This window comes from Gymnoscopelus microlampas, assembly GCF_963454915.1.
Source record: "Gymnoscopelus microlampas genome assembly, chromosome: 7".
NCBI lineage: Eukaryota > Metazoa > Chordata > Actinopteri > Myctophiformes > Myctophidae > Gymnoscopelus > Gymnoscopelus microlampas.
Window position 1 is genome coordinate 46,905,902 of NC_139944.1, and position 14,061 is coordinate 46,919,962.

Consider the following 14,061-nt stretch of genomic DNA (forward strand, 5'->3'; position numbering starts at 1 on the left):
CGGGGACGCTGGGGGGTTGGGAGCTGGGGTCGGGTGGGGGTGGGGGTGGAGAGAGAGAGAGAGAGAGAGAGAGAGAGAGAGAGAGAGAGAGAGAGAGAGAGAGAGAGAGAGAGAGAGAGAAAGCGAGTGCAAGACTGGTAGAAACAGAAAGGACTGTAGATGATGTAGACAGAAAGCGGAAGAGGGGTTGAATAGATGTTGGGAGATGTTGAGGTCAGACAACAGTTGCTGGACTCCAGGTCATACGTCCAGGCCACAGTCCTGTGTTGGACAAAAAAACATAAGAATCCAGTAAAAATTGGTATTTGTGCAAAGTGTTGCTGGTAGAATTCTAACCAAACTATAGCGCTAAAAGATAAAACCATATTACGCCTATTCTTTCCTTCCTTCACTGGCTTCCAATTCACGCCAGAGAAGAGAACAGAAATAGCCTACTTCTGTTAACCTATAAAGTCCTACGTGGGTTAGCATCACCATCAGCTTTGATTAATTGAGTACAAAGGACCCCAATGGAAACGCAACAAGCCATAGTGCTTTCTTGGGTTTAAAATCCTCTTAACAGACCTTGTATTGAACTGTACTTCCCTGTGCTTGTCTTTGCAAACTGTTAATAAAGTATTCAATCAATCAATCAATACCTAGTGCTGTAGATCTCCTCTCTCCTGATACCCCGTCTTGGCCCCTCCACTGGTCTTCATGAGCTGGCCTCCTAATAATCCCTAGAGTTAAAAGGAAATCAGAAATATTTTGCCTATCGAGCCCCTTGTCTCTGTAATAGTCTTCCTATTCAGGGAACAGGGCTACTACTGCTGATAGCTTTAAATCTAAGCTCAAAACCCACATAAGATGTTCTCCTTATCATTTAGCTCAGTGGTTCTCAAACTTTTTCATGTCAAGGACCCCCAACTTGACACTTATTAGCCCGCGGACCCCCATTTGAAAAGGTATACCAGGGACGATAAGGGATAAGAGAAGATTTCTACAGCTCTAGCAGTGATCCTCAACCATTTTAATTTCAAGGACCCCCAGTTTGACATGCATTAGGCTAATGGACCCCCATTTAATGCCATTTCTATCTCTGGGACACAATGTATAGTAAAATAAATGTTAATTTAACTCTGAGAGTGTACAAGTGGAACCAAATGGACCCGTTAAGGGTCCATTTGGTTCCATTCGTACACTCTCAGAGTTACAGACCCATAAGGGTCCATTTGGTTCCTAACTATCCATCATTTAGCTGAGGACCCCCTGGAACTCCTTCAAGGACCCCTGGGGGTCCCCGGACCCCACTTGGAGAACCAATGATTTAGCTAATATAACCCTATCTCTGTTCTCTGGAGTGTTTTAGGGTTCTTTTATTAAGGGTAGGATAGCCATTTAACTAGCACTAGCTTAAGAGTCCGACTAGTCGCTAGGGCTACAACAGTTAATCGAACAAATCGATTTAATCAATTAAAACTTGTGTACTTTTCAATATACACACAATAAACACACTATACACACTCTATAATTAAAAGTACATCCTATGTTGTTTGTACATTTGGATAGAGATCGAGTCAAACTAAAGAAACAACAGGCTCATTTAATGTACAATTGTGTTATTGTGTTTAAATTATTTATAGATTATTTTTTTTAATTAATAAAATGTAATTTTGTCCGATCTGTATGGTAGAGTATGTTAAACTTAATACAATATAACGTATACAATTGGGGTGGTTGTATTTTGTCTCCCTGCTCTTCTATTGAGACATTTAGATCGTGTCAAAGGTCATGTCTCACCTAGACACAGGATCTGACACAGATTGTGACCTGATGGTCAAGATTCAATTTATCCCCTGAGCAAGCAGGCAGGCTCTATTAGCTCAATGGTAAAAATGTCAGCACTTGCGGGAAACCGGGTTCAAATCCAGGGTAGAAGAGGACATAGTGCAGCTTAAGTTACACAGTGCAGCTTTAACCCATTGAGACCTGAAGCCGATTCTACATGTCTCCTAAATCCCAACAGTTTTCTGAAAAACGTATGTTTCTATATCAGCGGTGCTCAAACCTTTTCATGTCAAGGACCCCCAAAATTATATGTATTTGGCCGTGGACCCCCATCAAAATATTTTGTTCCAGGGACTCCCCAGAAGCAAAGATTTGAGTTAAAAATGTTCGCTTTAAAAATATATGTATTCAAAGATTTGCACACATTTTCACGATTTTTCAAAAATAGCAGATCTACAAGCTCGTAGCGCGGCACTCGGTGCCGCGCTACGAGCTTGTAGATCTGCTATTTTTGAATAGCCCAAAGTGTAAAATAATGCTTTTTTAGCTCAAATCAAAAAATGACACAGTTCCAGGTCTTAATTAACAGTGTGTGTAGAGAGACATGAAACTGGGGGCAGACAGATGTGACAGTGTGACAGCGTCTGATTCAAACTCAGGTCCTCGTGAGTCACAGGAGCACGTGGTCACTGCACTGCGTGGCTATGCCACCAGTCACCCCAAGATCATTACTTCTCGACACTGCCCTGAAATGCACAGTCATTTTAAACTGTCTATGTTTATTGGGTCTTTAAATAGCACTTGTGACAGAGTTACTGACACTATTACCTTCCCATTTTGTGCTTGGTTAGGTTTGTATTATTAAGATTCTGGCTCATTCCCTGGAGACAGGGGATCATTAGTCATGTTATAACATTTAACAAGGCAGGATTGTAAAAAAAAAAAAAAAAAAATCATATATGGTGTGTATCTATCCATCCATCCATTCATCCACCCCCCCCCCCCCTCACACACACACACACACACACACACACACACACACACACACACACACACACACACACACACACACACACACACACACACACACACACACACACACACACACACACACACACACACCGTACAGTGTATGTATATAATTCTTTGTGATACTTTTTAACAATCATCTGATTTCCTCACTGTTCTGACCTAACCCGCCTTTCCCTCGACATCCAATGTTTCTACATAAAAGCCTCATGCAAACACCTATACAGTACAGTTTAGAAAAGGGCCATACTGTACGCATTCACCCTATAGCACAGGGCCAGCTTCATCACATCTTGTACCGTAAGGTAAAAGCAGAGAAAGTCCAGTGCACAGAGGGAGCACACCCTTGGCCTCCATCACAGGTTTTTGGACTCAAAACATTCTCAATCGTGCAAATTGTTCTACTTAATTTCTCTGTTCTGCAAGCTTAACTTTAGGGAAGCTTTCCCCTGCAAATCCTTTAATCCACTGACACACTGAAACAACATCCTCCTGACTCAACCCCAACATACACAGTAAAATCATCAGTGTTAACTTTAGCCTGAGAGTATAAAATCTGACCTCATTTGGGTTAACTCTCACCAAAACACCTAAGTTTGGGGTAACACTGAGAGTGTAAAATGAAATGGGTCCATTTTATGCTCTTTAAGCTCAATTAACACTGACAAGTGAGCATGTGAGTTTCCGGATAGTCGACCACAGTCATGTGTTCTCTTGATACACACGTCACAAGCCTGGTATGGTCTCATTAATTATTAAGTGAGACTTTTCACTGTTATGTAGCACTGGCCCTTTAAGGAAAGTGCATAAAGAGGGTGGCCAGGTTTGTGGCCTCCTGTCTAGCCAGAAGCCTGGTTTGAGTGTTTGTGAGAGAGACCTGGAGGCATGAGGGGTACAGACTAATTCTCGGTAAGACAATCTGAAACAAGGTTTTTATAACTCATTGTAACAATAGTATATGTATAAGAGTTTAGATAGGCTGACAATATTAGGCCTGTTGTTAATTATACTAATATATATCTGTACTTCCAGAAGCCTCCAGGTCCTTTGAGTAGCAGTACTCTGTGGCTGTGCAGGCCTTTATCAATTGGAGCCATGAGCATACATTGACTATTTGGGTATGTTTGTTATTTTTCTGTATTTTGTCATCTTGCTATAGGAGCCTAATGAAGTGATGAATTGTTGGAGGGTTGGTCTAATGTTTTATTTGATTTTTGTAGGAGCTGAACTGTAAATCACTGTTTTTCCCACCGTGCCATATATATATATATATATATATATATATATATATATATATATATATATATATATATATATATATATATTAAAAAAACTATTTAGACTGAGTGCAATAGGGTTGACTGAGGACAGAGCTATACTGGGCCATTAGCTAGCATTGCATGACTTTGGTTTTGCTTATTTGTAGTTTGTTTTGATTTGCTTATTTGCTTATTTGCTTTTGGTTACTTATTTACTTTATTTTCTTTTGGTTTTGCATTATTTGGATTTGATTTGTTTAATTTCTGTATATTTACTTTAGAGGCCCCGAAGCCCTTACCCTTATTGCCCCCTTTGCCTCTTGAGTTCAGTCCCTTTTTGCAGAACTCTAACACTAACTGCTTTCTTCCGTTCTGTATTTTAACCTGACTAGTTTTATAACAACTGTTGAATAAACTTGACACATTTGATACATCAGCCTCTGGTTCTGTTAATTCTGAACCCGTACCTTCCTGGGGAACCTTACCTTGTTCAGTCCTATATATCTATATATATACAGTATATGGTTAATGTGTTTAAAGGATCCCTCACTCCTATATGTGTGGGTGGCGTAGTCATTGCTTTTCCTAGCCCTGCTACAGTTATAAAAAAAAAGAAAAAAAACGCAGCCACAACCGAACCATACCACTGGGATCTGTATGGTGTGTGTGTGTGCTACTAGAATAAAAAGCTCTATCAGTTACGGTCTGCTTCACATTATATTTTGCCTCATCTCTCTATATGTAATGATTCAGATGTTATGAGAAAATTAGAAAATATCAGCTTTTTCTTTGCAAGAGAAAACCCCAGAGCACTAGGTTTGAATACAGAGTTCACACATAGGGCAGAATGCAAGTAGTTCAAGCAAGGACAGAAGATCTTGACAGAATGGTGGACGATACTTGTCTAGTTTGATGCAACAGTACTGGTGCACTAGCTTCTGGGGCTATGAAAATGACGATTAATTGTCGTACAAGTAATTGCGATGACCGATTTTTGTGGCATTGAACATTGGAACGTTATAAATACAAATCCCATTTCTGTTTGTATTTAATAATTGTATACTTTCAAAACATTTTATAAAAAGTGGAAATTGCCGATCTATAAACTCACAACGTGTTGCATTGAGACGTGTTTTGAGCTTGTAGATCTGCTAGTATGCAATTTTGGGAAAATGTTTGAAAATGTATTAACATGTTTCAACATAACAATATGACGATTATGCAAAAATAATTGAGATTATCTCAAATAATTGTGATTAGGCGATTATGTGATAATTGTGACAGGCCTACTAGTAATGACAGCCACTGAATACATGAAATCAATTCCTGCCCAACTCTTTTTCAATGCAGGTGAACTTCTTCATTAATTAATCAATTAAATTAATAACTTTACCTCTTGCACAGATTTTCAGAAACACTAGCCAGGACCACCCACTATAGTGACAACAAATAAAAGCCTCAATCAACATTCAAGGGGCTTTTTAATGTAACTACCTTTTACATTAGTATTTTCCGGTGATTCTCTGTCACAGGCAACTTATATATAGCTTAGTACAGTATATGCACTCACTTTAAATGAGTGATTTTCTCTGTGCAGAGCGTGATGATGCAATAATCCCGCCCATTCATCACACAACCTCTTCATAATCCCATGTGCATTAACTCTAAAGCCTCCACTTCTGCTTCTGTCCTGTCATTCAATCCTTTACTGTACAAGACATAATATTAATCAACAGCTGCATCATCCAGCTCTCAGACAAACTGACGAATGAGAACATACCGTACCGACCAATAATCCTGCTGCTAACAACTAAACACAACAACTCTTGAGGACCACAGGCAATGTTCACATGTATATGACGTAAGTAAAGGCCCTCTGTAAGTCATGCAGTAGCTTGTTATGTGGTCTAACCAGCTGAAATGACAGAGTCAGAGGCACAAAGTTGCAGACTAATACCCCTTATCTCAGAAAAAGCAGAGCTAGTAGCAAATAGCTTACAGTGCTTGGATGACAACACAGCAGTTATTGAATGAAAATGTATTTGAGAACCAGGTGATTTCACAACCAATCACCAACACAATTAAAGTGCCCATTGTCGTCATGTGTCTGGGATCTAATCCTCTTTAGGGATGTTTATTGTCTCCGCCAGGCCGAAGGCATGGTGTAGAGTATGTTTTCGTTTGATTTCCTTTGGTCCCACCAAGCTAACATTGGTCAAGCTTCACGTGACACATGACAATATGTTGAAAGGGTGTGCTTTGATTGGCTAGCGAGACGCATGACGAAATACATACCTATAAATAGGTAAGTCACTTCGAAACATTGCATTGCATGTTTCGAAGTGACATCAGTGCCATCAGCCAAGCTAACATTTAGTCAGGAGATATTAGCAGAAAAAGTTCCAATCTTGGAATAAATTCCTTACCAAAAATCCTCACCAATGTGGGTCTGCTGGCGGAGACTTGTGCTCCGAGGAGCACATTTTCTAGTTGTTATTGTTTCTGTTTTATGTATATTATAAGGTAAAAAGGATATAGGCATTATAAGCTACAGCTTCAGCCTACACCTTTTTCGGTCCAAGTATTGTTTTTGTGCTGTTTGCTGTGACTAACTCTGTTCATGGCTTAAGACCGAAATAAAACCATTCATTCATTCATTCAATATATCTGCATATTCTTTAGCTGTTTATTCTAATCTCTTCAAAGGGATTTATCACTCAGTACTACAATGATACCACCTTGTATAGTGCAACAAAGACAGGTATAGTATTGCAAAGATGGTTATAGTTTTGAATAATAGCGTATACTTTCATGCATGTAACATGTCATCGTATGACAAAGTATTGTAAGAGGTTATAATCCTGATGGCCCCTCTCATCCTATATTGTTCACCCATGCACAGTAGAATTATGGTTAAGGGAATTGGCTGTGATCACCTGAGCCAAGCACACTACAGGAAATCAAAAAAGGGTCACTCAGTTTGATTACTATAATCAAATATATAGCATAATAGTATATTATTTTCTCACAAAGAGCTTATTATAAAGAATGCTCACCACTGTAACTGTCAATATAATGTACAAAAAAACTATGTATTACTATTCACCGGAAACAAGTCAATAAATGCCTCAATACAAATCAATACAGAAATATGTCTGTTACTGTAGGTATATTGCTGAATTACTAAAGTAGTATAAACACACCTAATATATCACCAACTTTACCTCAAAGGCAAAAAGACCAAATTGTGCTATCCAAACACCATTCTTAAGCTATGAATAAGAAAGAGACACTTAAATAATCAACTATGTTCTACTGAAGGGTTTAGGCTACTTATCACTTGTTAATCAATACTGTTACTTGTGACATCCAACAGCACAGATAATTCTATATCTATAACTATCTGAAATAAAGCATAAGCAAAGTAATACATGCATGGGTACCAGGATATCAATGAAATTAAGCAAAGTAGCCTACAAATATACATGCATGAAATGCTTCACAATACATATTAATACTGTATAAAGCTATACTTTAGTTTACATTTCAGTGTTAATACAACTATTGAAATAAAGCTTATTATAAATGTCACATATTTATAAAAGCCTAATCATTTAAAAATACATTGAACGATAATTTCATAAAGTAGGCCTAATGAACTTGATGATGTAAACTTATGTATCTAGATTACAAATGTCACTCAGAAAACATCCAAGTTTTTTTTGTCTGAGTGGAGATCTTAATAATGCTCAGTGCCAACGCCTGACAATGAAAAAAAAATGTAAAAACCTCTTGAATGTATTGATTGAAGAAAACACAACATGTCATACACGATGACATGTCTGACAGTGACAAGTGACAACACCATCAATCGGTCTGTTTACCTGGAATAACCCCCTAACCCCCTTTTTTTGTGTGTGCAGAATGATAGCGTGCCTGTCTTTTTAACCGCTCCATTATTAATGATGCGACGACTTTTAAATACAACCAACTCAAGGTCAACTAGAAACACGTGATTCACGAATACGCTACATTTTCAAGTCATCTGCGAAAACTTACAAACCGACCCAAGTCTTAACAATTATAGCTACATACACCAAAGCATCATTTATAAATAGGGAAACGGTTCTTTTACAAGTTGATTGAACGCAGCTGTGATTTGAACACAAATGTAACGAATGATTTAATTCAAACATTCGTTATTCATAAAGTTATGTAAGTTCTATTTAAATTGAAATAGAGACTGGACAAAAGGGCTACGTTTAGTCCAGGTGATGATACCTATTTCCAACACTGAGATGCTTCAGTGGAAAATCACAACAGTTCCTTTTGCTTACCTTAAATATTGTGGCACGGTCAAGAATATCCAGCAGGCCTACTTGTCAGCAATGCGGAGTGAAAAACCTTCTAACATAATATCTGATGGAGACAGTTATTCCATCCGCGTAGTGTATAGTAGTGTGGTACCAAGCAGCAGAGGATGAGACTGGAGGACGCAGCTGTTGGATCACATGCTGCTCGCAGTGACGATGGACATGCAGAGCAGAGCTAGCCCTGATACGTGACTGACAATCATGGATGATCTTCAAAATAGTGTTTGCACTTTTTTTCTTTTTGAACCCAACATCTACATAAACGTTCAAATTTCAAATATAAAGTGCTGACCCTGTGGCCACGGATGTTACAATTATGTTCGGTCCGTTAGCAGTACCCGTATTTTCCGTATTGTTCAATACAAAGCATTTTAATCTGATTTGTGGCTATTTTCTCCGAAGTTTCTTCCATTGCTTTCAACTATGTGACCCTATCGGTTGGAAGGTGTACTGCACTCTGATACATCATAACTCTATGAGAAAATGGCCACCAATCGGATTAAAATTATTTTTATTGAACAATACGGAATATACGGGTAATTCTGATGAGCTGTACATAATTGGAACATCCATGGCCATAGGGTAAACACTTAATATTTGAAATTTGAACATTTATGTAGATGTACGGGCCAAAAAGGGAGAAAGTGTAAACACCAGGTTGAAGTACATCCATGACGGTCGTGACAGACGACCATCGTGTATCCATGGCTCGCAGTGACGATGGACATGCAGAGCAGAGCGTGCCGTGACGCAAAAGTAAGGCTACTACTACTCATTGTATCACGTCTTAATCATCATAACTTTTTATATTTGACATTAATCTCAGAAAACATAGGCTAGGCTAGAATAATTTCGGTATAGATATGTATGGAAATGTAAAGCATGCAGTAGCTTTCTTTCGTCAAGGTTATCCGCTCCTCGGGGAAGTGAGTGTGACGCAGGTGTCGAATCTGAGTGCGTTCTTCAATTGATAAAAAAAGACAACGTTGCCATTCAGCTCTGTCAGTGGTGTAGGCAGCTCAGGGCAGCTGTAAATGTAACAAAATTATGATTCTAGCATATAACATTGTAACTAAGACAGTTAATGTAGGCTATAGGGCAATTTTAGCCTAGTTAAATATGTTAAACTCTTTGAACTGAATAGCCTACTCATAATCCTGTCTTAGAATGGCATAGCCCTTCTACACCAATAGAATTCTGTAAATGGTCTTATCTGTTAAAATGCAGTTATCTTGCTCAACTCACAAAGTGGGTGGTAATTTCCTATTGAGACATTGAGCACGTGACATGGCTCCAGCAGACAGCATTTGTCCAGAGGACCATAAATCAGACACCTTCCAGCAGACTATTCTTTCATGCCACATAGATAGGAGAGGAAGATACTGCCTTGAGGCAATTTTTCATCCCGACCTTATGGATTTATTTTGTCCTCCATTCCCACATGGCCACTTATTCTACTAGAACTTAAACAGATGCAATTTTTTTTTCTTTCTTGCTTATCATCGCTTGCAAATAATTGCCAAAACGCTAAGATTTTATTACAAAAGAAAATGCAGACAAGCTGCAAACACTTTTAAAATTTCCAAGTGGGCCCTGATCGAGAAAAGTTTCCAAACCACTGCCCTAATGGATGCTTTTAGTAAAAAGAACTACACTTTGACCATGAATCAGATTCATGCTTTGGGTTCAGCCTCCTAATGGCTAGTTTTGCTGGAAATTGCTGAAAAATTATTGGCAAGCGACATGGATATAAAATGGGCTTACGGTGCCTTTTCTATTTAATTTATTCCTAAGATTGGTCTCACTCTGTGATGCATCCACTCAGTGCTGACTATACTGGGATCAGTTACCTTGGGATCATGTGGCAGGCATTGTCTCATCTCTCCTTTTCTCTCTCTCCTTTATCGTTCTATGCTGATCAATTGCTGTATCCTATATTTGTAAAACAAAACACATCTTAGTCAAAATGCCACACACAGACACATGATATGCTGAGTCTGCTGCTATTCTTCCCTTACTGCATGTTTTTGTTATTATTTCAGTCTTCATCTGTGATACTTAAACTCACGAAGGGCAGGTCATCTCAAAATTGTATTAGAACATTAAAGGTATACTGTAGGTGATATTTCTCCCATAGTAATAATTGCTATAGTGTTTGTTCAATAATAGTGGTCTCCCTGTCTCTCCAGCTCTTTAGTAAAAGATCCGGCCATTTCATCCAATCAAGAGGAAGATCTCACAGGATACAGGATAAACTTGTCAAGTCAAATTGGAAGTGATTAAATAAATAAAGCAGACAAAATTGGATTTGGAATACAAAAACATTTAAGCTGCCTGATTAAATGAAACTGGTGACCCACCTCAAAAAGTATTTTCTGTTTACTAAAGCGCTGGAGAGACAGGGAGACCCATGTCATTGAACAAACAGCAATGATTACAATCAGATTGAGATTTAACTTTTTATCAAAAAAAAGATCGCTTACACCACCCTTGGAGGGGGGGGGGGGGGGTAAAACAGGTAGTAAAGAATAAAGAAGTTCCTCTGGCATTACCTGTCCAACCATTATCTGGTTCAGAACATGCGTAATTAGACTAGTTATCATGTTATCTCAATTAAATGTGTGTGTGTGTGTGTGTGTGTGTGTGTGTGTGTGTGTGTGTGTGTGTGTGTGTGTGTGTGTGTGTGTGTGTGTGTGTGTGTGTGTGTGTGTGTGTGTGTGTGTGTGTATGTGTGTCATTCCCTGGATCATTGAGACTGTTGACACAGCTGTGCTGCCCTCCTGGTTAGCAAATGACCGATCAGTCCCATTTGGTTTAGGAGGGCTTGGGCATGGTTCCACGGGACTTAACATAATGTCCTCTCACTCATACTTACTGTGTTTCATCTCATTTACTGCATGTGTTTTACAGTATTATTATGCTCCCCTGTAGTCATTTCCTTAGATTGGCTCTATAGCTATCTTGGTATAGCCTATTTCTGCACCTTGTTTTTAATATCAGCTATTTTGTCTTTTCACGTTGTCACATGCTTTCCCCTCTCCTGCCGTCCTCTCTCCCCCATGCTTTTTACACCATCCAAAGCAGTGATTCTCAACCTTTTTAAATTTCATAGACCCCGATTTGATATGCAGGATTAGACCATGGACCCCCTATTATATGTAATCTCTTTGCGAACCTAATCTAAGAGGGTTTTTATTGTTAGATATGATTTGGTTCAGAATTCCATAACTGTCTATATTGTATTAGAGATGAAATCAAATAGTCATTGTTGCACTTTCTCTAACTGTAGGCCTATTTACTTACTAAATGCAATAATGGTGAAGTTTGCTGTAACTATCACTCATTTTGCTGGGGCCCCCCTGGAACCCCTCTCAAGGAACTGTGAGGGTCCACAGACCATATGTTGATAACCACTGATGATGACTGATCTAAAGCCTCTGTCTGACGTCAGAACCCCTTCTCCTGAGACAGCACGCACCACGACTATACCCCCTCTCTGTGTCTGTCTCTGTCTCTCTGACTCTCTGTCTGTGTGTGTGTGTGTGTGTGTGTGTGTGTGTGTGTGTGTGTGTGTGTGTGTGTGTGTGTGTGTGTGTGTGTGTGTGTGTGTGTGTGTGTGTGTCTCTCTCTCTCTCTCTCTCTCTCTCTCTCTCTCCACAAAATGTTCACCTTCACCCGTCTCTTCCAGCAGATTCTTTTTCTTCTTCCCCCTTGTTTGCAGCCCCGATTCTCAGTTTAGCCTCCTTTCCTCCATGCTCCCCCCTCATCCACTTCCACACACGTGCACTCACACATTCTGCCTCCGCACCATTACGCCCGGCGTCCAGTACTTTTCCTTCACTCCAGTCTCATTTATATTCCTCCCTCCCTCCCTCCTGTTCCCCCCTTGCGATGTGTTGTCTGGGTCACTCACAGCTCCTACAGCATAAGTCTGTACAAGTCTTTATACACAAATTCTAACATAGATAAGTGACATCAAATGTTTGTTTGAACAAGCGATGAATACTTTTTCATGTGACTTTTTCAATGAAAATATACAGCATGCTACCGTATATCAGCACAGAGCACGCAATGCATCATGTTACAGTATGTTATCTTACTGTACATACTAGACAAAACATTATTGTTGATTGCAATCAATGCATTGATGTTTGTTTTGGCTCCATTTGCCAAGATGATTAGGGCTTGTTGATGTTTGATAGCCCACCATACCGACAGAGCTAATGCACTCCTTTTACTGTGACAATATTGCACGTTTTACCCAAAAAGAAGCATACTTTTCATCTATTATTCATCTGTCCCTAACCTTGAATTATAAAGCATTTGTTTGCACTTTATATGAGGGTTATATGAGCATGCTGGAATCAAGAAATAGCTGGAATAGGAACGAATAAGAAGGACGGAAGAAGTTACATTTTGACACCAATGGTAAACTTAGATATCTTCTATATCTGCAGGTGTATCCGCAGAATACCATAATAATTTCATCCCTTGCACTTTCCCAGAATGCATCTGTGACCATGGGTGCTGTGCAGGTGCTGAGACACAGGAGAAAGTGGGTCATGCTGCAGTCCTGTGCCATACACCAAACTAACAACATGATGTGTACAGCACATTTTGCTGTATTTGTAATTAATTGTGTTTAAAGAATGGAGTTACAGAAAGAGAAGATATTTTTTTGTGTTTGTAGTGCTAGTGTAATACAATCTTGCAAGGCATGGTTATGAATTCTAGTGTGCTAGCATTGCTATAGAGAAAATATGGCTACACATAATCATATAATATGTTTATGTTTGGGTTTACTGACAAGAGACTTAAATACACAGAGGTCAATTACTGGGCATGCTGTTTCACATAAAGTGTGCAACAGGTCAGGTGTGCTGTTCATTTTATTGCCTCTGACAAAAATAGAAACTCATTAAAACCATTAATCCTTTACAGATTCCACTCTGCTTTGATGGCTCCCAAAAGAAATCCTGTGCCTGTCACACAGATGTTGAAAGTTATTCCTAGATGCAGCATGACTTGTCTGTTGTTGCAAATTGTAATATTGTCATGTTGAAATTCTCTCTAAATGATGGTCAACAAGGGAGACCTGAGGCCGATTCTACAAATGTCTTCTAAATCCTAACAGTTTTCTGACAAACTTAATGTTTCTATATCAGTGGTGCTCAAACTTTTTCATGTCAAGGACCCCCAAAATGATATGCATTTAGCCGCGGACACCCATCTCAAAATATTTTGTTCCAGGGACCCCCCAGAAGCAAAGATTTGAGTTAAAAAATGTCGCTTTGAAAGAATATATATGTTCAAAGTTAGCACACATTTTCACAGTTTTTCTAAAATAGCAGATCTACAAGCTCGTAGCGCGGCACTCGGTTGCCTGTAGATCTGCTATTTTTGAATAGCCAAAAGTGTAAAATAATGCTTTTTTAGCTCAAATCTAAAAATGACACAGATGCGTCCCAGGTCTTAAAGGGTTAAGACACTAAAAGAAGCACATTTGTAGAAGTTATAGCCTATGCTTACGTATGTACTGTACGTGCAGTGAAATGTTGAACTGGTGGATGAGTGCTTTCATTGCTCCATTTGAGATGAGTCATTTCCAGGAGATATAAAGTAGGGAATTTCAC